The sequence below is a fragment of the Lithobates pipiens genome, unplaced genomic scaffold (assembly GCF_037356315.1).
Source record: "Lithobates pipiens isolate NorthernLeopardFrog02 unplaced genomic scaffold, aLitPip1_a1.2 Scaffold_13, whole genome shotgun sequence".
Classification (NCBI taxonomy): domain Eukaryota; kingdom Metazoa; phylum Chordata; class Amphibia; order Anura; family Ranidae; genus Lithobates; species Lithobates pipiens.
In genome coordinates this window covers 157,808,120-157,830,820 of record NW_027507718.1, presented here as the reverse complement: position 1 = coordinate 157,830,820, position 22,701 = coordinate 157,808,120, and the positions used below count along the sequence as shown (strand labels likewise).

Genomic DNA, 22,701 nt, shown 5'->3' with positions numbered 1-22,701 from the left:
ACTCACCAGCAAACAAAACCATTTTCAATGGACTGTTGAGGCCCAAGCTGCGTTTGATAAACTGAAAGGACTATTCACATCTGCCCCAATACTTAAACACCCTGACCCTGCTCTACCTTACACTCTGGAAGTGGACGCTTCAGAGAATGCTGTAGGCGCCATTCTGTCCCAACGCCAAGGGCCTAAGTCATTAATGCACCCCGTAGCATTCTTTTCCAAAAGACTAGGTGCGTCGGAAAGGAACTACGATGTGGGAGATCGGGAACTTCTGGCAATCAAATTGGCTTTAGAAGAATGGCGGTATCTCCTGGAGGGGGCAACACATCCAATATTGATCTATACAGATCATAAAAATTTGGAATACCTCAGAACAGCCAAACGCCTCAGGCCCCGGCAAACAAGATGGGCTCTTTTCTTCTCCCGCTTTAGTTTCCATATAACCTACAGACCAGGATCCAAGAACAGTAAAACTGACGCATTATCCCGTATGTTCTCTGAAACTGAAGCCTCATCCCCTCTGGACACTATTTTGCAAGCTGGAAACTTTTTACTAACACAAACCAGTTTTCTATCACAGGTTCGGCAGTCATCTCGAGGAGCATCAGTCCCCCCAGATACTAACCTCCAAGAAAAAGATGGTCTCCTCTGGCGAGGGAGTAAACTATTCATCCCTCAAAACCTCCGCACCTCCGTTCTACAGGTTTGTCATGACTATCCCCTGGCAGGTCACTTTGGGGGTCACAAGACTATAAATTTAGTTCAAAGACACTTCTGGTGGCCAAACCTTGCAAAGGACTGCAGAAACTATGTTAGCTCTTGTTCAACCTGTCTCCGGAATAAAAATAGCAAAAATAAAGCCTGGGGATTGTTGAGACCATTACCCATCCCTGAAAGACCATGGGATAAGATCGCAATGGACTTTATTGTTGAGCTTCCTCCCTCTGAAGGATTCTCCTCTATCTTCGTGGTGGTGGATCGCTTTTCCAAAATGGCACACTTCATTCCCAGGAAGGGAACTCCATCTGCAACTGAGACAGCCAGAATATTCATTAAGAAATTGTTAGACTCCATGGAATTCCCAGTGATATTGTCTCTGATCGTGGAGTCCAGTTTACGTCAAAATTTTGGAAGTCATTGTGTGAAGCTCTGGGTATCAAATTAAATTTTTCTTCAGCCTACCATCCCCAAACAAACGGGCAGACTGAACGTACTAATCAGACGTTGGAACAATACTTACATTGTTTTACTTCCTTTTCTCAGGAGGATTGGGCCTCATTATTACCCTTGGCAGAATTTGCATTCTCACTCTGCCACAAACCAGTCACCATTCTATTCTAACTATGGTTTTCATCCCTCTTTCCTGCCAACATCCATACTGGATTCTCCTGTACCAGCCGTCCAGGATAGGCTAAATTTCTTTGTTACCAACAATCAGGTACTTAAAGAAACCCTTTTCAAGGCACAGGAGGACGATAAAAAAAATTGTGACAAGAGAAGAAGGGGGGAATTGGATTTAAAGGTCGGTGATCGTGTATGGCTTTCAACTGCAAGCCTGAAACTGGCTTGTCCCTCTAAAAAATTGGGACCCAGATATTTGGGACCTTTTTCAATTAAAAAGAAAATTAATTCAGTGGCCTATGAACTTGAACTTTCCGGCTCATTCAAAATCCATCCTGTATTCCATACTTCTCTACTTAAGCCTGATGTACCCAATTCCTTTCCAGATCGGGAGTTAGGCCCTCCAGAAGCTATATTGATAGATGGGGAGGAGGAGTTCGAGATCGAAGCCATTTTGGATTACAGGAAACGTCAAGGACAAAACCAATACTTGATTAAGTGGAAAGGCTTTGGGCCTGAAGAAAATTCCTGGGAACCCCAAGCAAATCTTCATGCCCAGAGGCTTATCAGAGGCTTTTCATCACTCTCGAAGGTTGGTTCAAAGGGGCACCCGGAGGCTGCCCTTAAGGGGGGGGGCACTGTCAGGGAACTCACCGTATGTATGCCCGTCCCCCGTATAGCAGCAGTTCATCTTCGTTCTAGGCGCCATGCGGGGTGTCCCCGTCAGAGGCGTACGAGTTTCGGGACGAACGGACGCACACTAATCCGAACATGTGGACGTACACCAATCCGAACACGCGGAGGCAGCCGCGCAAACTGAACGTATGTACGTACTCACGCACGGACGACCACTTCCACCAATCCTGGCTCACTCCTCTCTATATAAACAGGATCCTGGCCTGACACCAGTGCTGGATCGTCTTCAGCTACTCCTGAGAGACCTGATCGTTGTTCCTGTGATCTTGTTCCCGTGATCTTGTTCCTGTGCCCTTGTTCCTGTGACCTTGTTCCTGATACCCATTCCTTGGATACCCCTTGTTACGACCTCCTGGACTACCACTGACCTCGGCTTGGACTTTCGACTTTGGCTTGCTTCCTGATTCTGTACCTCATTTGCTAGCACGTTACCAGACCCTTGCTCGTCCTTGACTACGCACCTGCCTCTCGTTCCTGTACCGCATTGCCCGCCAGTTGCCGACCTTGCCTTTTCCTTGACTTGCAGTGCTTCCTGCATACCTGCTGAACTTCCGCTGCCTACCTCCGTGACCAATCTACACCTCTTCCTCCGTGAGGACCCAGCGTCTCCAGGTCTTCAACTTCCACCTGCAGGCACCTGCACCCTTTCGTTGTCTTCACGCTCCCTGTTACCACCTCCAGGGGTGTGGAGACCGGAACCATGCGAGAGGCCACCCTCAACAGTCTGACTTCGCTGTAAGGTACGTGACAGGCGAAGTCGCAGCAAAATCACTTTTATCGGCAGCAGGAGAGGGGACTCCCGCCGCTCTCCGGTGCTGTCGGTAGCAGCGGAGGCGATTGGATCCTCTCCCTAGCTTAACTTTTGTGCAATCTAATCAATGTATACTAATTGCGTTTTTTTTTTTTTGTTTTTTTTTTTACCAAAAATATGTAGAATACATATTGGCCTAAACTGATGAAGACTTTTTTTTTGGGGTTTGAATTTTGGATATTTATTATTGCAAAAAGTAAAAAAAAAAAAAGTTTTTTTTTCAAAATGGTCGCTCCCTTTTTTATTTGTTAGTGCAAACATTAAAAACCATAGAAGTGATAAAATACCATTAAAAGAAAGCTCTATTTGTGGGGAAAATTGTGCACGACCGCGCAATTGTCAAAGCAACGCACTGCCATATCGCCAAAGAGAATGATTGAAGTGCATTATTGCATTGTTATATAAAATGAAATAATTCAACTCACCATAATGCCGAATCAGTGGGAGCCCTGAGTGTGTCACTTGCCACCATCACCTGCCTTCAGATGCGGGTTGTCACTTGCCACTGTCACCTGCCAAATGTTGCGGATTGTCAGTTGCCATGACCTCACCTGCCACACATTCCGGATTGTCACTTGCCATGATGTCACCTGCCACACATTGCGGATTGTCACTTGCAACGATGTCACCTGCCACACGTTTCAGATCGTCACCTGCCACACATTGCAGATTGTCACTTGCCACAACTTCACATGCCACACATTGCGGATTGTCACTTGCTGTGTCCCAGAGTGAAGGCAGGCAGCAAAAAGATGATGTTATCTCTCTGCTGCCTATGGCTGCACAGTGAGGGTGGAACTGCAGTAATGCAGGGTGAATGCTGAGAGATGATGTCATCTCTCTGCTCCCCACCCGGCAGCCCACTGATTGGCCAGCAAGCCCGCTCACCTGCCGACTGGCCTGCCCACCCGTGACTGCTCCCCCCTGGGCAAACGTTTATGGGGAACTGTGTCAATAGCTTTTGCAAAATCCAGATACACCACGTCTACAGGCCAATTGATGTTAGGCTAACTGGTCTGTAATTCTCAGGGATGTATTTTGGGCCTTTTTTAAATATTGGTGCTACATTGGCTTTTCTCCAATCAGCTGGTACCATTCCAGTCAGTAGACTGTCAGTAAAAATTAGGAACAAAGGTCTGGCAACTACTTGACTGAGTTCCCTAAGGACCCTCGGTTGTAAGCCATCTGGCCCCAGTGACTTAATAATGTTAAGTTTTCCAAGTCAATTTCTAATTCTGTCCTCTGTTAGCCATAAGGGTGCTAATAAACACTGCAGTTTTGGTTACTGAAGCCCCCCAATTCCCTCATGAAGAATGAGAAGAATAAATTCAATACCTTTGCTATCTCCCCATCCTTAGTAACCAGATTCCCGTCATCATTATTTATGGGGCCCACCTGGTCTGTCCTCCCTCTTTTACTGTTTATATACTTAACTGCTTGCCGACCAGCCGTCGGTGGCAGGTCAGCAATGTGGGGGGTGCCGATTCTCGTGGTCGACGGTCACGATGACAAAAGGCAACGAGCAATCGAAGGCACGAGAGGCAGAACAGGGACGTGTGTATGTAAACACAAAAATCACTGTTCTGTTCTGTGAGGGGAGACAGATCGTGAGTTCCTAATAGCTAGGAATCATGATCTGTAATTTCCTCTAGATCAGTCCCTTCCCCTTACAGTTAGAAACACAAACAATAAAAAAAAGTACACACAAAAAGGACAAAGTATTGTGGGTTTTTTTTTTTCAAAACTGTTGCTCATTTTTTTGTTTATAGGGCAAAAAATGAAAACCATAGAGTTGATCAAATACCACCAAAAGAAAGCTCTATTTGTGGGAAAAAAAGGACGTCAATTTTGTTTTGGTGCAGCGTCGCACGACTGCGCAATTGTCAGTTAAAATGACGCAGTGCCGAATCACAAAAAATGGCCTGGTCATTCAGCAGCCAAATCTTCCGGGGGGCTGAAGTTGTTAAATAATTTCTTGTTTTTTTTTTGCTCTCCTCTGCTATGTGGCTTTTGTGTTCTATCTTAGCCGCCCTAATTGCACCCTTACATTTCTTGTTGCATTCTTTGTAAAGACTGAATGCTGATGATGATCAGCCTTGTATTTCTTGAAGGCCTTCTCCTTTTATATGCATTTTTAACATTGGAGTTAAGCCATCCAGGACATTTGTTCTCTCTTTTAAGGCCCTTATTTCATATGCTCTTAAAGCAAACCCATCTCACTTCCGTGTTCTTTGTTCCTAATGGCCTACTGATGGCCTATCTCATTTCTTGAGGCTGGGTTCACATATGTGCAGCCCTGTGTTCATGCCTGGGGTCCATTGTATCTCTGTGCACAGGTTCAGGTATGATTCAGGTCGGAACTTTTGCCTGAATTCGCACCAGAACTGGACGCACAGAACTTTTTCTGCACCCCAGACCTGTGTGAACCGGCTCTATTGAGAGCCAGTCACACTCGCCTGTCATGCGAATTGCATGCAGGGAAATCCACATCCAATTTGCATATATGTGAACCCAGCCTGAGGCACTAATAAGCCAGGACAGTACAAATACCCCCAAATGAGCGAGGGGAGAAGATCCCCCCACTAGCTGACACAGCGGGAGCAGGGGCAGATACTTTCAAAATATGGTACATGTCACACCCTGATTGTTGATGTTATGAAAGGTGAAGTTATCCCTTAAGCCAAAGGGCTATTACCTGGCATTCCTTATAGAATGAATCAGTGGAGCAGCCCATACGAGCTCTAGTAAACTCCCCACTGGTATGGCCCATATGGTGTGAAGTGGGTGACAGCTTGTGGCATGTAAGGTGGTATTGCCAGAGAATGGTTTGCAATAAGGGGAAGCGGAGATTTCTCTGGTGACAGCATTACCTTGTAAAATGACATCTAAAAAATAGTGTCCATATGGCTCTCACACATAAAGCAGAGATTCAGATTGTTATAATTGAAATAATTTAATTTAATAACTCATACAAAGCCACTGCTGTTTCACGCCACACCATTAACAGGTTGCCAATGTAACAACAATACCAGCATATTTTGTCCTTAAAGGGGTTCCCTGAGGTAAAAAAGGAAAAACTCCTCCCACTATCTCAATGGCGAAAATCTAGCTCCCGTGAAAACTTCACAGCACTGCAGATAGTATATTGTCCAAAAGTAAAAAATGATTCCTGAGTAAAAACTGCACTGATGCAATAATACACTCCTGCAGGGGAGGTGGGTAAGTGCTGTACTTCCTTAAATTATGTTTTACTTTCTTAAACCCAGCCTCTTGCAGGATAGAGGAATAAAGTGCACAGACATCTAAAGTTGCACACATTAAACTGGATGACCACTGTATGGATGGAATATAGGATTGTTACCCTGTTTTTAGTGCTAGTATCACAAATGTAACCCAGCAAACTTATAACCAATGTATTCCCCAACCCATTCCCCTAATTTCTTCAGCAAGGAACCTATACCTGCCACAATTGGGCAACCATGTAAAGTGTTGCATGGTTTATGGATTTTGAGCAGATTGGGGAATATTGGTGAAATTGGTTGTTCCGCAAACAAATATTCAGATGTCTTAGGGCAGTGGTCATCAACCCTGTCCTCAGGACTCACTCACAGGCCAGGTTTTATGTATTACCTTGGGGAGATGCAGACTAGAATACTGCAATAACTGAGCAGCAAATTATATCACCTGTGATGTATTTCAGTTATCTTGAAAACCTGGCCTGTTAGTGGGCCCTGAGGACAGGGTTGATGACCACCAATCGTGTGTGAGGAGGAGATTGCGGTAACATCTCGTTACCGCTTACAGTGTACACCAATCACACTGATTGCCCCCCCAATAAAGAGGACCACCCCTCATAGTACCTGTCACTCACAGTCCATCAGAGTACCTGTCACAGTCCATCAGAGTACCCGAGTACCTGTCATAGTCCATCAGAGTACTCGAGTACCTGTCACGGCACATCAGAGTACCCGAGTATCTGTCACAGTCCATCTGAGTACCCAAGTACCTGTCACAGTTCATCTGAGTACCTGGGTACCTGTCCCAGTCCATCTGAGTACCCGAGTACCTGTTACAGTTCATCTGAGTACCTGTTACAGTTCATCTTAGTACCTGCCACAGTTCATCTGAGTACCTGCCACAGTTCATCTGAGTACCTAAGTACCTGTCACAGTCCATATGAGTACCTGAGTACCTATCACCGCCCTTCAGAGTACCCAAATACCAGTCACCAGGCCATCAGAGAACCTGTCACCAGGCCATCAGAGTACTCAAGTACCTGTCACCAGACCATCAGAGTACCAGAGTACCTATCTGCAGCCCATCAGAGTACCCGAGTACCTATTTGCAGCCCATGCCTCATAGAATATATGTTGGGGTGTTTGCTTTCCAAAATTGGGTCATTTTGTGGGTAATTTCACTGTCCTGGTGCTCCAGGACCTTCAAAAGTGTGATAGGTAGGAATGAAATGAGATGTGTAATTTATGCTCCTAGAACACCTGAACGTACTTCTTCAATGTTCGGCCTCTCTATGTGACCAGGCTGTGTAAAAGTCCTACACATGTGGTATCGCCATACTTGGGAGGAGTAGAAGAATGTGTTTTGGGGTGTAATTTTTGCTATATACATGCTATGTGTTAGAAATATCTTATAAATTGACATCTTTGTGTAAAAAAAAAAATGCGTTTTCATTTTTTTCCACATATTCCAAAAACTTCTGGAAAAAAATTAACTGTTCAAAAGACTCATCATGCCTCACAGATTATACGTTGGGGTGTTTGCTTTCCAAAATGGGGTCATTTTATGGGAAATTCCATTGTCCTGGTACTCCAGGGCCTTCAAAAGTGTAATAGGTGGTTGAGAAATGAGATGCGTAATTTTTGTTCGTAGAACGTCTGAAGGTACTACTTCAATGTTGATGTTCTGTATGTGGCCATGCTGTGTAAAAGTCTCACACATGTGGTATCCCCATATTCAGGAAGAGTAGCAGAATGTATTTTTGGGTGTAATTTGTTGTATGCATATGCTGTGTGTGAGAAATAACCTGATAATATGACAATTTTGTAAAAAATAATAATAATAAAAAAAAATCTTCATTTTGCAAAGAATTGTGGGAAAAAATGACAACTTAAAAAAACTCACCATGCTACTTACTTAATACCTTGGAATGTCTACTTTGTAAAAAGGGGTCATTTGGGGGGTATTTGTACTTTCCTGACTTGTTAATGTCTCAAGAAATGAGATACACCTGATGTACTGAAGACCTGATCAGATGTGATCAATTTTCAGTGATTGGCACCATAGTTTGTAGACTCTATAACTTTCACAAAGACCAAATAATATACACTAATGTGGGTTATTTTTTACCAAAGATATGTAGCAGTATAAATTTTGGCCAAAATGTATGAAGAAAAATTACTACAAACAAAGAAAAAGGCATTTTTTTCACAAAATTTACATTTTATTTTATTTATAGCACAAAAAATTGAAAATTTATATCAAATACTTACCGTAATTTTCCTTTCCTGATGGACTCCATGGCAGCCTACGTATGGGTTAAACCCGCCTCTCATACCTCATAGGACCCCACTCCCATAAATCTTTGCTTCTAGCCAGAGACTGTGTTCCGTAACTTAGCCTACTCCAGCAAACGGGAGGGAACTCCTGCTGCCATGGAGTCCACCAGGAAAGGAAAATTACGGTAATTATTTGATATAAATTTTCCATTTTCCTGACAGACTCCATGGCAGCCTACGTATGGGAAATTACTAGCCATACACACCGGGGTGGGCAATTGCTGGATAAAGAAAAAAGGTTTAATTGGCACCGTCAACAGATAAGACATTCAAACCAATATTAACCGAAGACAAGGACGCTGGTTCTACAAAATAGTGCGTCATAAATGTATTGATTGACGACCATGAAGCCGCCTTACAAATCACTTCTGGAGAAAGAAACGCGATGGGCAGCCGCCCAAGATGTAGAAACGCTCCTAGTAGAATGAGCCATCACCGCTTCTGGAGGAGCCAAACCCCTAGCCTTATAAGCCCCTTGGATGGCCTGAACGATCCAAGCTGCAATAGTTCTGGAAGAGGCACGTAAACCCTTATTCTTTCCGTAGAAAAGGATGAACAGATGATCGGATTTCCGGAAAGGAGCTGTGGCTTTCAAGTATTGCTTTAAAACGTCCCCAACGTCCAAAGGATGAATACTGGAATCTTCAGAGGACTGAAAGATTGGAAGAACGATTTCTTGATTTTCATGGAAAAGGGTTGACACCTTCGGATTTGACCCTAACATAGGAATCAAAACTGCTCGATCAGGAAAGAAAGTGAGAAACGGCTCCTTACAGCCTAGAGAACTGATCTCCGAAACCCTCTTAGCTGACCTTATGGCTACTAAAAAGGCAGTTTTACAAGAAAGTTCTTTAATAGATAATTGTTCCCCATGATGTAAATCTTTCTCTGAAAAGTAATCCAGGACAAAGGGGAGATCCCACTTAGAAAACCATCGGTTTCCTCTGAGGTCTGAGCCTCACTGCTCCTTAGAAGAAATGTTTTGTGAGAGGAAGCTTGGCCCAGGAAACACCTAAAAAGGCAGATATTGCAGAAACCTGGACCCGCAAGGAACTCACCGATAAGGACAAGTCTAGGCCTGTCTGAAGAAAGCCAATAACATCCCTTATCTTTGGGTCTTTACAGGAACCGTTGGTTGTGGACACATAGTCTGCAAATTTTGACCAAATTCTCTGATAGACCTCGTTGGTACCTGGTCTTCTAGCATTCAGTAAAGTAGCAATTGCCGTATCAGGACAACCTAACGCTTCCAGCCTTTCCCTCTCAAAAACCATGCCATCAGATGGAGCTGGGATGGGCATGGATGAAGAGTCGTTCCCTGTGACAAGAGATCCGGTCTGGAGGGCAGAGGAACTGGATCCTGGAAACTGAGCTGCAACAAAAGTGGGAACCACGGCCTGTTGGGCCAATACGGAAGAACCGCTATTATTTCGACTTCTTCCCACCTGAGCTTCGCCAGAAATCGGAGAATGATCGGAGTCGGGGGGGAAAGGCATAAGCTTTGTGGAATCTGCACTGGTCTGTCAGGGCATCCACTCCGAAGGCCTGAGGGCAACGACACCTCGTGTAATATTTCTCCAGTTTCAAATTGCATGGGGAGGCAAACAGGTCTACTTCCGGTAGGATCCCCAGAGATAGAATGCAATCGAATACCTCGCTGTGGAGAGACCATTCGTTGTTGTCCAGGGAGAATCTTGAAAGAAAATCTGCCTGGACATTTTGAACTCCTGGGAGATAAACCGCCGTCAGATCCATCAGATTCGACTGGGCCCAGGACATAATCGGGCTTACTTCCCTCAGTAAAGAGAGACTGCGAGTGCCCCCCTGTCTTTTGACGTAAGACACAGCTGTTGTATTGTCCATTCGAAGGAGAACTGAAGCTCCTGACGTCAGGTGAAGAAAGGTTTGCAGCGCTTGAAAGGCGGCTCGTAGTTCCAGCACGTTCGACACCACGCTTTGGACAGGAAAATCACAACTGCCTTGGGCTACTTCCGAGAGACAGAGAGCACCCCAACCTCTGCTGCTGGCATCCGTTGTCACTGTGACCCAGGAGACAGGTGTTATGGAATGACAATGAAGAAGTTTTTTCCGCTGTAGCCACCAAGGGAGGCTCTCCCTCATGGAAGGGGTTATCCGGACGAGATGATCTTGAGCCTCTGGATCCCACTGTTGGAGGAACCCTTTCTGAAAGGGACGCATCTTCCATTGTGCCCACTTCACCATAGGGGCTGTGGCTACCATAGTGCCGATTATCTTTTGACATTGAGAGACTCTGAGGAGAGAAGGGGACATTGCAAGACGAATCCTGTTTCGGATCACCGTAATTTTCTCCAGGGGTAAGGAGATGGTGCTCATTACTGTGTTGAACTGGGCTCCGAGGAAGATTAGAGACTGCGTTGGCTCTAGATGGCTCTTCTTGTTCAGGAGCCAGCCGAACTCCGTTAGGGTAGAAATAACCTGTTCCCGATGAGACAACAGTTGCTCTTTGTCTTGAGAAAGTAGGAGCAGATTGTCCAGGTAGTGATGTAACCGGATGCGTCTGATCCTGATTAAAGCCACGACCGCCAGTAAGAGTTTCGAAAATACTCGAGGCGATGTAGAAAGCCCGAACGGGAGACATGTAAACTGAAGATGCACCTGATCTACCGCAAACCTGAGATACTTCTGGTAATCTTTTGCAATTGGTACGTGGAAATAGGCATCCTTGAGGTCTATTGAGACAAGCCAGTCGCCTGGTTGAATAGCCTGGCGTATTGTTAGTAGAGACTCCATTTAGAATTTTTCCTTTTTTTATGAGGTAGTTCAGATGTGTCAGATCGATGACCGGTCTCCAGGAGCCATTCTTTTTGAGGACCATGAAAAGAGGGGAGTAAACTCCTTGAAATCTTTCCTTGGCTGGAACCGGAATGGCGGCTCCTTGAGTCATCAGTGATTTTGTGTATGATACAAGAATCTGTCTTTTTTCTTCTGAATGGGGAAGATCCGTTGGCATAAACTGGTGAATGGGTGGATTGTTGAAGACCCAAGAATGTCCTGAAGAGACCGTTTTGACGGTCCAGTAGTCCTGAATCGAGGCTGCCCAGACGTGCTGAAAATGGAGTAAACGAGCCCCAACTTGCTCCGTCTGGACAGACCCCGTATCAAAAGGACTTAGAAGCCTCCCGACCACCAGAAGAAGAAGCTTTTGAGGACTTTTGACCTGAAGGCTGGCTTCTTCTCCAGTTCTTCCTAAACTCGCGGCCAGGTCTGTAACGACGTGCGTCCCTAGCACGTTCCAGTTCTTGTCTGGGGAGAACTCTTCTCTGACCCATGAGACAGCGATCCTGGGGCAGAAAACCCGATTTCCCCCCATTAGCATGGGTAAATAGCTGAGTCAAGTTTGTTCCCAAAGAGGGAAGATCCCTCGAAAGGAATTTTACACCATACCTGCTTAGAGGCAGGATCCACAACCCATGGGCACAACCACAGGGCACATTTGGCCGTGATCGAAGAGAGCATTACGCAAGCTACCAGACGAATCATGTCCAGGGATGCCTCCCCCAGGAAAGCCGAGGCCATCTTCAGCTCATGCACTGGTGAGCTTTTGACCAGCTCCTCAGAAAGGCTTCCTAAGGTTGTACCTATATCATCCGTCAAGGATTCCATGGCCTTAGATAACGCTGCGAGGAATAGGGCTGTTTTACAAGCCATGCCTGCAGTAATGTAGATGTGCTTGAGGTCCGTATCTATCTTCCTCTCCAGACCATCTTTTAAGGAAACAAAATCTTCCAGAGGGAGAGTAACATGCCTCACCAACCTCATTAAAGTGGCATCGATAAGAGGGGCCGACTCAAGATGTTTAACCTCATCGCTCTTGAAAGGATACATTTTTGCTACCGTAGAGATCAAGGAATTTTTCCTCTCAACTTTGCTCCACTCATCAGACATGATTTCACCAAGCTCTTCCAGAAAAGGTAAGTTTGGACAGTCTTTCTTCAGATGCTTGAAGTATTTCCTCTGCTTAGAGGGAGCTTCCACTGGTTCATCCCATTTTAAAGCATCTTTGACTGCTCTGACTAAGAACAGAACCTGAGAAAATTCAAAACCTGCGCCAGGTTCATCCGTCTCCACCTCGCTATTGGAGGATCCACAAATAGAAAGACTGTGATGAGAGGGACCTGAAGCCTCAGGATCAACCACATCAGTATCTAGGGCTGGAAGAGAAGGAGGATTGAAAGTATGGCTGGAATCTGACTTGTTCATGGATTCTTAGATCACCTTCCTGACCAGAGCCTCAACATGCTGGTCCTCAGATCCTCTTTCCTTCATAGCCCGAGAGTAACACAACTCGCAGAGAGATTTACCCTCTGGAACCTGAGTTTTACATCCCCAGCAAGCCTTTTCCACAGAATGGCTGGAATGGCGGTAAGAATGGTGTCCAGAACCAGACTTTGAGCCTTCCTTCCGATGTCTGGAGGACAATCCGGTATGACTAGTGCTTGAAGATGAAGGATGGCGCTGTGAACTAGATATGTCACTATCACCGTGTGTCAAAACTTGATATTCAGACCTAGAGGGGCTGAGGAAAGAGGATAAATAGTTAACTTGCTCCAGACACCCAAATACAAACAGGCAGAGGGAAAAAAATTCCATCCTACCTGTGACATAAGGATTGGCCACTAGGGGGCGGTGACACATCCATCGCAGCAGAGATTCAAACAGCTAAAACAAACGCAATTCGAATAAGCATGTAAGAGGTAGGAACATAGAGAGAACAATGATACGCACAGTACCACACAATAATACTTCCCCCCACCTTGAGCAGAAAAGCCACGAGCACGGGAAGTAGCTGCCTTGCTTGGAAACCTTCCAAAGCATAGCTGTCTCTGACAGCTATTTAAATCTGCCGCCACGATGAGGTCATTACGTTAGCAGCGCACCTGCGCTGTAAGTAACGCCCAATCCTACGGCGTCCGTGCGCATGCGCGACTGCCGCCATCTTGTCCCAACTGCCCACGCACTAACCAAGCCTCAATCTCAGTCAAAGCCTCGCAGCTGCGCAGAGAGAGTGAAGAGCGGCGGACTGGAACGCAAAGCGTTACAGCCGCCATGGCTACACCGGAGCAGGTAAGGACAAACAAACCCACAAAAACGGGCCAGCATGAAAATATTATACATCACCACAATCCATCCTGGGACTGGGAGGGTCGATCCACTATCTGCACGATCGGTACATTAATAAAGGGGCCTCCAGCTAATAGCTAGGACGAATGGCCATGATGCAATCTGTCAACCAATGGATGACTTTAAAGATCTTCACAGCATCGCTCTTCAGTGCCTGTGTCCTCCCTGCGAATAGCTGGGAAATGTGGACTCCAAGAATAACCGCCATCACCATCAACGTGCAAACCACCAGGACTGGATTAAAGCTTCCGATAGGTAAGAATGCACCTTGGTCTTAGGAGGAGGACAAAAAAGGAACACAGTCTCTGGCTAGTGGGTCAACATCAACTCCACAAGTGCCTCCAAAAGAGTCTGTGTGTAATTGCTCCAAATATACCTACATATTCATCTAAAAAACTCTAAACTTGGCTCTAAGATGCCCAGGAGCCATCCTGGAAGGAGGGGAATCGGGATCCAGATCCAAACCCAGGACCTCTGCTGTGTTGGGCAGTGTCACCTGAGATGCTGGACACAGCTCCCTACCTGATCCCTTGGAGAATCTCATTTCTAGTGAACCTTGGACTCCTTGCATCTCCCATGAACTTCTTATTTAAGCCATGTCTTTGCACTTCCTGTTTACCAGATTATTGTGCTCTACTCCAGCTCATATCTTGTTTGTTGTGCTCTTTCCTGCCATTTGTATGTTTAGTACCACTTGTTACTGAATTTTGGTTTGTTCCTCAACTATGCATTTGCTTGATCCCAACCTACAACCACTTGATATATCCTTTGCCTTGTTCGCATAGAAAGGTCGTTTGTATCCCCCCCCCCCCAAAAAAAAAAATTGGGGACTTTGTATTGGCAAGGGAAGGATTAAAAGATCTGAATTTATTGTACAAATAACATTTAGATTCTATGAAAAAAAATCACCTAAACATGATGATTGTGAAAACAGACAAAGACATGATTAATATAAAAATAATAAACACAGCTATATTATTGTGCAATAAATTGTATGATACATATGTTGAGTAAATATCACTTCATTATCCAGTAGTACTTTCCGGTGTCTGATATCCGGGATAAGTTCTAGTGGTACCCAACATGTTTCAGGTTTTAGATTCCTTTCATCAGGGGTGATTATATAGGAGGATTTATATTCTGAAAAACAGAAAAATATAGTATAGTTTATAATGCAAGACCACAGTTTTAACAGACATAATAAGCATTGTGCTATTAGATTTCAAAAGAGGAAGAAAATGGGGCAATATTTTACCATATTATACCATATTTCCATTAAGGGAAAGGAGAGCAAAAAGAGAGAGAAGGAAGGTGTAAAAGGCAACCTACCAAAAATGGGATGAGTAGCATCATATTGAAGCAAGGGTGGTAATATTGCAGCAAGGGTAGTAGATGGCGCTATCAGAGGATGGCCCCTGAAAAGGTTTAGATTCAATCTGGACGGTTTAAATATTGGTCCACCCCATATGGAGGATATATAGTCCTAAACCCTCCGGATAGTGATTTAAGGTGGGTATAGATATCAGACATATAAAAAGTTGGGAGAAAAGCTCATCATTCATTTTAAATGCCTCGATTTTGCTCCCAGTAGTCCCTATATATCAGTCACTATTTTCTTTATAGTCATGAACAAAGGATCTTGCAGGATCAATAGGTTCAGAATTCAAGTCAAAATCCTCTATTATTAGTATGGCTGTAATAAGAAATCCACTGTCATTTGTTCCAACTGAAAAATAGAGAAAGGGAGCTCTGATCGCATGGTTTAAGGTGCTTTCTATCTAGTCCAAACCTCCCACAGAGAGAAACTCTCTGTGTGCGGGTATCGGTCAAGCAATAGTGAGTAGCCCAGTAAATACTTGTGTTCAGTGGGTCCATGAGAAACACCAACCGTACTGACAAGGTCCGCAGTTACTGTGGATTAGCCTTGTCTATTTACAATGGCTCCAGACACCAGCGCATGTGCAATGCACCTGTGTGTCCATTGCGCATGCGTGAGGCCACAGTGATCCGAGACCTGTGTCTCCATCGCGCATGAACGAGGCTAGGGCAATCTGGGACTGGTGGACAGAAAGCACCAATCAATGGGGCATAGAGGCTTAGCCAGCAATTGGATGTGAATGGAGAGCATGGCACGCCCATCTCTATCGATAGGGTGCCACCATGTGTTCCATGTGTTAAATACACTTATTTTGGATGAAATTTCTATATAGTTTTTTTCAACTATATACATATGTTTTTAATTTGTCTTGGTTTATGTCATCTTACATCTATCCCAGTCTCATCTGTGCCCCCTTTTTTCTCTTTACCTATTATCTGGTAATTTTAAATTGTAAGGCCGCGTACACACGGGCGGACTGTTCGCCCAACTTTGTCCGCTGAACAGTGTTTGGGCGGACAGTCCGCTCGTGTGTGGGCTTTCAGCGGACAGTTTCAGCGGACAGTTGGACGGACAAGGTTTTTCGGAATTTCCGAAAAACTATCCGCTGAAACCTTGTTTCAGCGAACAGCCCGCTCGTGTGTAGGCTTGTTCGTCAAACAAAGTTGCGCGCATGCTCAGAAAGGATTTTCACGCCGAAAGCTATAATGCAGTGTATAGGACGTCGTATTTTTCGTCCCGTCGTACGTGCCGTTCACGTCATCGCGCACGGTTTCAGCAAACTGTTCGTTCGTCGTGTGTGGCCATGTCCGTCCATGCTAATTTTGAGCGGACTGTTTGCCGAAACTGTTGGACGGACAAAGTTGGGCGAACAGTCCGCCCGTGTGTACGCGGCCTAATAGTCTGCCCTCTGTCAGGCTAGGAGCACATAACAAGTAACAGTTCAGGTGTGCCGATTATACAAGAGTTCAAAGCACATACCATGAGCAGGTCTAAGCAGAGCAGGTCAGCTGGGACTTGTAGTACACCGCTGCAGACGAATGTAGATGATTTCTGGACCTTGTAGTTCACTGCTGTAGATGAGGATATATGATTGCTGGACCTTGTAGTTCACTGCTGTAGATGAGGATAGATGATTGCTGGACCTTGTGGTTCACTGCTGCAGATGATGGTACTAGTAGAATCAGGCAAAGCGTAGTCTAGGCAAGCTGGGTCATACACAGGTAGATCAGAATCCAAACGGTACAGAATCAGAAGCAAGGAAGGAGGGTCAAACAAGCCGGGTCAAACACGAAAGACACAGAGCAAATATCAGCTGGATCAAACACAAGTGAACTCTAACACGAGCATTGACTGAATGCCGATACAGGGGATTTAAAGGTGAGCTGGCCAATCACTGTTTCCCAGACACAGGCTGTGTCAGGTGAGTTGTGCTGGGTCCTAAAGGGATTCTAGTACTGACACCCTCTCCATTGAATGCGGTGAATGAGGTAATCTACAATTTAGACCAGGGGTCTCAAACTGGTGGCCCTCCAGCTGTTGCCAAACTACAAGTCCCATCATGCCTCTGCCTGTGGGAGTCATGCTTGTAATGGTCAGCCTTGCAATGCCTTGTGGGACTTGTAGTTTTGCAACAGCTGGATGGCCGCAAGTTTGAGACCCCTGATTTAGACACTAGGTGGCGGTATTTGCAGCGGAATATTGGTAATTACTGTACAATCAGCATCACAACACTGAAGCAATATGGGTAGAAGCTGCCACTCCAATTCAATCTATATGGCAAGGAACTACTGGGAGCGACTGAGGCTCCAATAGCCATCCCTTCCCTTAGTTGCTGATGCCCTTCCCCCCAGATCAAGATAGGGAGTGTATTTGGCACTGAACTTGACCAATGGCAAAGCAAAGGGAACTTCTGGAAATCTTCTGCTACAGGAATATGGAATTAAGTGTCTTTCAGATCTATAGGCACAAGCCAGTTGCCTGGCTGAACTGTTTGTTGGATTGTGAGTATGGTTTCCATTTTGAATTCTTCCCGATGAATGTGTTCAGATGGGTAAGGTCTATGACTGGTCTCCATGTGCCGTTTTTCTTCTGGACCATGAAAAGGGGCGAGTAAATGCCTTGGAACTTCTCGCCATCCGGAACTGACACAGTGGCACCCTGTGTCACCAGAGACTCCACAACAAAATGGGTGCAATGGAGTGGCAGTTGAGAAGATTCTTCCATTGCAGCCATCAAGGGAGGCTTTCTCTCATAAAAGGAGTCATGTAGATGGAATGGTCTTTGTTTCCTGGACTCCATTGTTGAAGGAAACCCCTCCTGGAAGGGACGCATCCTCCACTGTGCCCACTTCACCATGGGTCCTCTGGCTGCCATGGTGCCGATGACTCTCAGGCACTGTGAGGCCTGGAGATGAGAAGAGAACAGCGCTAGACGTATTCTGCCCCTAATCACTGAGATTTTCTCCAGGGTGCCCGTGATGGTATTGAATGGGGCCCTGAGAAATACTAGGGATTGAATGGGCTCCAGGTGACTCTTCTCCAAGTTCAACAGCCAGCCAAACTCTAGGAGTGTGGAGATGACATGAGCTGTGACAGCAGCTGCTCCCTGTCCTGGGACAGCAAAAGGAGGTCATCCAGGTAATGGTGTAGATGAATGCCTGTTGTGCAGATCAGAGCTACGCCAGCCAATAAGACTTAGATGTTGAAAGCCCTAATGGGAGACAGGTAAACTGGAGAGGCATAATCTTGACATTTCTCACATTTGGATTTGGATAAGGTCCATACTTCCCATCATAGTCGGCCCTCTTGAAGATGTCCACCATATCCACAATCTCTATAAAGGCCATAATTGAAGCCTTCAATCTCTTTCAGGATCAGGAGGTTCGGGGCTCCAGCCTTTTGTCTTTGCTGCTCTCCTCTGCATGCAGCTGTTGTCTCTCCACCATGTTCCGCCCACTGCACCGAAAGAGAAGGGGCAGGGAATAGACTAGAAAGAACGTCAGGGGCGGGCGGAGATTCACACATGCGCAGTGTATATAAAGCGGAACTTGTGTGCATCGTATGTACGATGACAAAGGGACGAAGCAACGGAAACGGCGATCGTTATAACGAAGGTACAATTTTAAGTTGGTGCATCAGTGGCCTATACTGCTTATAGATTGAGGCCTATATTGGGTCAAGATTAGGAGAGTCTGACATTAGGGTTTGTCTTGTGTTGTGTCTTGCAGAGAAAATGGATCTATTCAACGATGAGGACTTTATCCCCATATTCATTGATATGTACAGGAAGCTGCCCTGTCTGTGGCAGGTAAACCACCCCTTTTATAACAATAAACCAAAGAGGAAGGCAGTGCTGGGGCAGTGCTGGATCAATTGCTGGAATTTGTGAAGCCAGTGATCCCCACAGCAAATATCCCCTATTTGAAGGCCCTAATTGGTGGCATGAGGAGATCAGGAGATGCAGCAGATGACATTTATGTACCCAGGCTGTGGTACTATGACCGACTGTATTTTCTGGCAGGCCAAACTAAACCCAGGCCAGCACTCTCCAGTCTTCCTTCAAGGCTCCCCCCCCAGCTAAGGCTTCTGACGACCAACCTGGGCCTTCCAGGCAGCCACATGTGGAGGAGCCCAGCTTGAGTCAGGTATAGCATTCTTCAAAATATTTCTGTTTGTCAAATTAACCACTTTCAGACCGGACCATTTTGCTGGTAAATGACCAGAGGTCTTTTTACACTTTGGCACTGCGCTGCTTTAACTGGTAATTGCGCGGTCATGCAATGTTGTACCCAAACGAAATTTGCGTCCTTTTCTTCCCACAAATAGAGCTTTCTTTTAAAGGTATTTGACTGACTCTGCGATTTTTATTTTTTGCGATATAAACGTAAAAAGACCACAAATTTTGAAAAAAAATGATATTTTCTAATTTTTGTTATAAGAAAAATCCAATAAACTCAATTTTAGTCATACATTTAGGCCAAAATGTATTCAGCCACATGTCTTTGGTAAAAAAAAAGTCAATAACTGTATATTTATTGGTTTGCGCAAAAGTTGTCACATCTACAAACTAAGGTACGTTTTCTGGAATTTACGCAGCTTTTAGTTTACGACTGCCTATCTTATTTCTTGAGGTGCTAAAATGGCAGGGCAGTACAAAACCCCCCCAAATGACCCCATTTTGGAAAGTAGACCCCCTAACGAAATTGATAAGTGGCATGTTGAGCCCATTGAATATTTTATTTTTTTGCCTCAAGCGATTGAATAATGACAAAAATTTTTATTTTTTTATTTTTTTACACAAAGTTGTCACTAAATGATATATTGCTCACACATGCTATGGGCATATGTGAAATGACACCCCAAAATAAATTCTGCTGCTTCTCCCGAGTACGGGGATACCACATGTGTGGGATTTTTTGGGAGCCTAGCCGCGTACGGGGCCCCGAAAGCCAAGAACCGCCTTCAGGTTTTCTAAGGGCGTAAATATTTGACTTCACTCCTCACTACCTATTACAGTTTTGAAGGCCATAAAATGCCAAGATGGCACAAAACCCCCACAAATGACCCCATTTTAGAAAGTAGACACCCCAAGCTATTTGCTGAGAGGCATGTTGAGTCCATGGAATATTTTATATTTTGCCACAAGTTGCGGGAAAATTACAAACTTTTTTTTTTTTTTCACAAAGTTGTCACTAAATGATATATTGCTCACGCATGCCATGGGCATATGTGAAATGACACCCCAAAATAAATTCTGCTGCTTCTCCTGAGTACGGGGATACCACATATGTGGGACTTTTTGGGAGCCTAGCTGCGTACGGGACCCCGAAAACCAAGCACCGCCTTCAGGCTTTCTAAGGGCGTTACAGTTTTGAAGGCCATAAAATGCCAAGATGGCACAACCCCCCCCCCAAATGACCCCATTTTGGAAAGTAGACACCCCTAAATTTAGGGGTACACTAGTGAGACTAGGTAATAAATGGCGGGTGCCCTGAAACTATAAAAAAATAACTAACCAACCAGCGTCACCTGTAACAGTTATATGGTGATCACTGGTGAAAGGGTTAACTAGGGGGCAATCAGGGGGCTTTATGCGGTAGTATATGGGGGTCCCTGGCGCTATAAAAAGCTGCGGCGAACCTAAATACCTACCTGCCTAACTAGCGTCGCCTGTGACACTAATACAGCGATCAGAAAAACGATCGCTTATTAGGCTGGGTTCACACTGGAGCGATGCGGGAACGCCACGAATCCGCGGCGGGTTCCCGCATCGCATGCCTCCCGGCGGCAGTTCACACTGCCCTATGCGAACTGCTGGGAGTGTCAGTGAAATGTTAATGACACCCCCAGATCAGTTCACATATCGCAGTGCGATCTGCAAACTCGGATCGCATGGTGTGAACACCCATGCGATCCGATTCTGCTGCCGACCAAAAAAAGGGTCCCGTGCGAGTTTGCGGCGGGTGCAACGCGAATTCAGCCATACTATCTGTATGGCTGAACTCGAATCGCACAGAGATCGGATGTGATTTGCACTGCAGTGCGGTGCGAATCACATCCGTTCTCATAAACCGCTGCAATGCGAACCCAGCCTTAGTGACACTGGCGACGGGGGGTGATCACGGGGTTAAACCTTTATTGGGGGGTTAGGGGGGTACCTTAGAACTAAAGGGGGCTAACCCTAACTGCCCTAACAGTTATTACAGTCACAAATGACACCAATGCAAAAAAAAAAAAAAAAAAATGCAATTGGTGTCACTGTGACTGGGGGGGGCAGGGGTAATTGGGGGGGTGATCGGGGGTTAAAGGGGGGGTGTGAGTGTGCCTGGCATGTTCTACTGTACGTGTGGTGTGTTGGTGCAACTCACCGATCCTCTCTCCTCGGTGCCGGAACGAAAAATACCGACACGGAGGAGAGATTACATCACTTCCTCTCCTGTGAGGAGAGGAAGTGATGTCGTGGAGCATTTCTATTCGTCGGGAGCGATCGCGAGGGGGTGGCCATGAATGAATGGCTGCCCCCTCATCCCGGATCACTCCCGAACGAATGCCGACCGATCGGGCCCCCCACCCGCGGGAAGGCAGGGACTTATATATACGCCCTTATGCCTGCCCGTGCCATTCTGCCGACGTATATCGTCGTGCGGCGGTCGGCAAGTGGTTAATGATGTGAAATATATGTTCAGATTTTCCAAAGTATTTTACATATCAATAGACAGTAGTGGCCAAAAATGATTGTGAGAAGAATGAAAAATGCTGGGGTCAGAAAGATAGTCTTTTCTATTTATTAAATTCAATTTGCAACAGTCATGAGCTGAAAATTGTGTGTGACTGATGAACCAAAAATGAAATCTATGTCCCTTTTTCATACACAGGAAAGCCTCAGCCAGGAGGAGGCCGTGGAAAGTGGCAGCCAGGAGGTGGCCAGGCACAGTAGCCTGCCCGAATCCCAGGTCATTCCCCTCGGCCTTCCACAAAAAAGGGCCAGGAAGAGGAGTAACCTGAAGGAGGCAGCAATTGGCCTATTTCTGAAGGCTACTGCTACCTTCAGAAACCGCCCCAGTGTTCAACAGGACTATGCCTATATGGCAGCCTGCAAAATGCTGGAAATGGAAAAGGGCCAACGCTTCTTATGTGAGGAAGTAATCTTGCAAGCCCTAAATAAGGGGTTGAGGGGCCAACTCACAAGCCAAAGCCACATTTGTGAGTTGAACCATGGCCCTCCTCCTCCAGGTCCTCCTCCTCCTGCCACACCTCCAAAACTTGAGCCACAGCCTGGAAGGAAGCATGTAAGGAAGACCAGAGAGTGATGACATGGGTTCAGTCTGGTCTGACAAAAGATGCAGGCTGTTGTATGACCACAGCCTGGGGACAGATATGTCATCTGCTGCTGTTCCTGGTCTATTGTAGTCCTGGACCAGATTGTGCTCACTATTATATGGACTTCTAAGGCCACCAATTTTGTCTGTAAAATAATAGATGTGTGCCCTGGGGTACAAAGGCTTCACAAATTTCATCAGTTTCTCCAGCGTTGCCTTCCTCTTTATTTTGTTATGACCCAGAATAAATGGCTATTTATTTTTCACAAATACTTGCCTATGTGTTTTACTTCAAAAAGGACAGTTTGTTTGTGATTAGGCAGGTACATTTCCTAAATACAATGTCAAATTAACAAGGGACACCAACCAACCTCCTTGAAGTAAAAAAAAATACAAGATAATAATGGTGCTGTGGTAACTTGAC

General features: G+C 45.5%; 1 protein-coding gene across 10 annotated transcripts in view; it reads left to right on the top strand.

Moving 5' to 3' along the window:
• Positions 1–22,701, top strand: part of SEMA6B (semaphorin 6B) — a 1,482,347-nt gene that overhangs the window by 1,327,072 nt on the left and 132,574 nt on the right. The gene's annotated exons all lie outside the window — the stretch shown is intronic.